The 5,110-nt window shown below is 33.7% G+C and overlaps 1 pseudogene; it reads left to right on the top strand.

Moving 5' to 3' along the window:
• The first annotated feature begins 1,013 nt into the window (after positions 1 to 1,013).
• On the top strand, positions 1,014 to 2,359 carry LOC114386023 (annotated as a pseudogene).
• The last annotated feature ends 2,751 nt before the right edge of the window (positions 2,360 to 5,110 follow it).

Here is a 5,110-nt window from a genome sequence, read left to right as displayed (position 1 = left end):
GAGTTAAGTCTATTCCAATTTATATAGAGGTGCTAGTGCGATGTAAAGATAAAATGTCTTCACATCTAATGTTCCAAATTGGTCATTGTATTGACATATTATAATATAATGAATAGAGATGGAATGTACTCTAGACATTTTAGCTTCCCACATGCGGGGAATGCAACTATGTTTGGATGCTTGTGCAAAGCTAGTGAAGATTATTAGGCTGTGTTTAAAAGAAGTTGTTTCAGATTCCTTAGAATAGAATGACAGTTCTAAATTAACATAGATCACATTATGTGATGTTAATTTTTTCTTATATTGAGATAATTTTGTGTTGAAGGTAGGGAGAGGTGCTTTGCATGCCTTGAAAAGTTTGTGCTCATGATCTTGTCAAAGATAAAGTTAATTATTCTTATAGCAACTGCTATATGCATGTCACATAGTTTGACAAGTAGATTCAATATTATGAATTAGGAAATTGACAACTTAAACCACCAATTTGAGTAAGATGAATTGGGTCGGCCCTCATTTTTATGATTTGACACATATGTTCACAATTGTAATTACTCCATATATTGATCTTGAATATAAACTGGGGCAATGGCATTTGCTGTCTTTTGCAGACTAGTGGATCATTGTATGGTGCCTTAATTTCCCCCAAGGAACAATGGGTTCAACCCAAAGGGACCAGAGGTAGAAGGAGGAGGGTCAGGGGTTTGTTATTAAAAAACTCTTGTAGTGTTCTCAATTAATTAAGACTGATATATCCACACAAAAGGAAAAGGAAAAGAAAAAAATGATTTATTTTGCATGTAAAAGGAATTTTTAGGTGATCAATCTGTCCAGAGATGATTTAAATAATGTTTTGTTAATAGCAGTCCAGCCCACAACTATCAACCCAAGAGGATTTCCAAAAGGCCCATCACACTTAACAAGAGCTCAAAGATACTAACAAATCAGGAAATTTAGAAGGAAACGCAAATTCTGCAAATAAAACATATAGCTAGAATCAAGAAGTCTTGCTTGCCATGGCTAAGGAGTTTCAAGCTGCTATTTATGGTGAAAGTTGGTGGAATATTATTAATCCAACAAGAAGTGTGTTTCCTCTTATGCCATCAACTTTTTCTATGGCAGCAGCTGATGCAGGAAACTACAACAATTGGCAAAGTACTATTGATTTCATGGATTTGAAGGGAACAAAGTCTTGTGATGAGGAGACTAATATTAACTTGGTTTCTTCTGGTACTTCTTTGAGTTTTCTTGATGTCGAGAAGCCACACTAGAGTGGAACTAGCAACATCTTGATTGATTCCACCTTACAAATGATGGGCTTTGGCATGTCATCTTCAACTTTTCCAAATTGGAGTCAATCTTTATTGTAAGTTTTCCAGAATGGGATATCTATAATTCTATATCTATATCAAAACAAATATATGGTGTTGTTATTTGTACGGTCCAAAGCTTCCTTTCACTAAGGAAGAAAAAGTTGTTTTTTATTTAGCTTTTTCTCATTATATTGTTTCTTTTGAAAAGGGAACTTCATCATCTTATCAAGCATATCCTTATCTTTTGAGAACTTCTTTCTCTATAGAGGGAGTAGTTTTATTCTGTGCTTCAAGAAGAAATAGAAATAGGTGGCGGTGGTTCTTCCAATGATTCAAAAATCCAAAAGGATTGGAGTCCAAAGAATTTATCATATGTTGGTGGCAGCGAGCAAGTTTCCACCATTGATGCTTTTAAGCCAATGAACCAAGAATTTTCCTTGGATCAACAAAGTCTGAATTCTGTTGTTACAAGCACTGATGGATCATTATCCAATGGTAATTTCCTAGTTGTTTCAGCCTCCTATGGTTACCCTTCAACATTTATACAAAGCTTATATGAGCATCAACCACAACCACAAAACTCAATTTTCACTAACCTCTCCATGTCCTATGGGACATGTTCCAATGAACTGTCACCAACTTGGTCCAAAGTCTTTTCCCTTCTCAAACCCTCAATGCCAAAGCAACAACTTAGTGGATTGCACTTTTCCAACAACACTACTCCTTTTTGGAATTCTTCAGCCGAAGCGCTTAATGACATAAGAGCAGGTGTTTTTGCTTCATCACAAGTGCAATATCAAACTCCAAAATTTGAAGAGAAACCCAACTGGCCCCATACTCTATTAAAGAAGGTAATTAATTAATTCATTAATTAATGGTTTCCAGGTTTATAAATAATCCATGGTTTCTGTCTAGCTAGCTAGGGTTTTTTGTGTATTAAAGGTGATAATTTGGTTTAACTACCGCAACTCAAGAGAGAAGAATCACTAGACGCAGCGAAGAAAAATTCTCCTGAGCCTGCTGCATTCAAGGCACTTGGTGATGAGTAGAGAGACATGAACTAAGAGAATGGTACCAATTGAAGACACAAAAACCAACTGTAGATTTCCTAGTATCAGGATAAGCTACACAATCAAAATCAGCATAAGCCTGTAAATGAATTCTGGACTTAGAAAAAATAGTACTTCCTGACAATGAGTGCTTTTGGTGAGTAGTGCAAGGTTGAGAGACAATTAAGTAGAAAGATTAAGGAAATCAATGGGGTATTTTTAGTCATTGCTATGAATAATAACTTTTAGTATCATTTTATTGTTGATCACTGTAACTCTGTCTTATAGCAATATTTCTACTAATAGAGTGTTTGCTTTTTCTTGAACAGGACAAGAACTTCAATTCCACACCAAAGCGTGAAACAAACCTAAAAAGTATTGGTGTGGTCACCACAAACATCACCAAATTTCTCTAAATAAATAGCTATTTGATTTATTTATGCTTCAATGAATCAGGTGTGAATAATAAACAAAGGACATTGTCTGATCTGGAGCATGTTGAGAAATCTTCAAATATTGAAGGAGATCAACATTTAAGTTAATGGTCTTTTCTATTATCGTTGAGTCACTACATTTTGAAATGTCAGTGTTGTTTGGTGTATTAAGATAGCCTCTTTGCATAGTAATGTGGCATCATATTAACACAACTTGCTCAATATACATAAAATGGTCTCCTTTCTTGTTTTGGATTGTTTTAGGTGCTTTTAGCTGTTGTTACTTACTTACTTTGACATCTCCATGTTTGGCAACTTATTTAATAGTATGACCAATAATTTACATGTTATGGAAATATAATTGATAATAGGTATGCACTATTTGGAAAGTTTACTCTAGGAAAATAGGACTTAATTTTAATAATTGTAATGGAACTTAGTTTTAACTTTTAATGACTGCCATATGGCAGTTTATGGAGCAGTTATGTATTTTCACTTTATATGCTCACTTTATATGTTTATGCATGTTCTGTTAAATATATGGGCTGGATCATATTCTTATAGCAGTTAGTTGTCCTATGAAATGGACTTAGCTTGTTGATGTCTTTTGGGTATACAACTTTGCTTTAGTGTTTTTTTTGTAATTCTATTTATGATTTTTGTCTTTATTTTTTGGAAGGTAATATCTCTCGAGCCCCTAAGTTGTGCAACTTTGTGGAGTAGAGGGGATTCAAAGTTGTTTATAAAAGGTGGGTCAAGATTGATCCCTTCATAGTTCCCTCAGCTGCATGGCTAACAAAATACACTAAACTACAATAATTTTAAGACTCTTCATTTTGGTTATTGTTTAGATATGCTAGCCTATACTTTTGCGTTTGCAATGATCATGAAGAAAATGAATTGGAGACCTTGGCCATTATTCATCACTATGTTGAGACATTAGATCATTATTTTGGTAGTGTTAGTATCGTAAATTGTTGAATTCTAAAGTTATTAATAATTTGCACACATACTTCAGAACCTGAATTTGTTTCTCTTATTAATCTTTAATTTTCATAAGGTAATTCATTTTCTCTCAGACTTATTCTTTCTAATAGTGCACACAATTCAACAATATTGGATACCCCCTCAAAAAAAAAAAATCAGATAATCTAATATCATGCTACATTATATAGTTTATACGGTAAATAAGACTAGGATCCTTGTAGGTTGGTTGTAGTCTTCTTTGTGACCAATCATATTTTCTTATATTTAATATAAATTTGAAAGTCATATATAAGTAAGATACTAATGATTTAATGGAAGAAAAGAAAACTACTATTTACTATTCAGTGTTTATCTTAATCTGTGTTTAAAATTGAGCTTGATTTTGGCTGACATATTTTATATTGGATGAAATTTTATTGGCTGGAGCCATGTAGGAGACTAGCAAGAGAACTACTGTGAGAGTGATAAGTGCACATGTAATTTTTGTTATTATGTTTTCCATTTCTAGTTTATCATAACTATCATATTTTGGAAAAAATTTGGATGTAATGTTCTAAGTACATTTTTGTGTAGTCTTTAATCAAAATATAGTTTGATTTTGATCACTTACATTAGGATTTACATTAAAACTCAACATAAGTAGCTAAAGTGAAAGTCTAATTGTAATTAAAGAATAGCAGTAAAAAGTCCAAGGAATTGCATCCTAATTTTATCCTCATATTTTATAATTAACCTTGTGTTTCACAAAATTATGATTTTATGGTAATGAGTTGCAGGAGGATTTAGTGGAAACTGCCAAAGAGGAAGTGATGCAATCCTACCCCCAAGGGCATTGGATAGAAGACTCCAAGAAGATTGGGCCAAAGATGCAAGAGAAGGCCCTAGGGTTCTCATGAGCCTTAGGATAGATTTTGGGCCCATGGGCTAAGTATGAGCCCACTTATCTTTGTACATATTAGATTAAGGTTTCATTAATTTTGGGTCTTGTATTTAGGGCTCCATAATGTAGGTAGGGTACCCTAGAAATATAGGATTTTTCAGCCCTTGTATTTTAGGGCACCTAGACTAGATTTTGTATTAGGGGTAGTTTTGTAATTTCACATGTACTAAGTGAATATTTGATGTGTGTTGGGAAATAAATTTAATTGAATCGGTAGAAGCCCAATCCAATTAAATTTTAGAGGGGGAGGTGAGTGATCGAGGCCGTACCCGAATCAAATAAACATTAAAATGCAGTAACTAGGAAGTGATCCTAGGTCGTTTCCCAATGAGCAATGATAAACCAAATGTTCATAACAGATAGTAGGAAATAGTAACAAATTGGGGGGGG

This window comes from Glycine soja, chromosome 15, assembly GCF_004193775.1.
Source record: "Glycine soja cultivar W05 chromosome 15, ASM419377v2, whole genome shotgun sequence".
In the NCBI taxonomy this organism is placed as follows: Eukaryota; Viridiplantae; Streptophyta; class Magnoliopsida; order Fabales; family Fabaceae; genus Glycine; species Glycine soja.
This window is presented reverse-complemented; position numbering and strand designations above follow the sequence as displayed.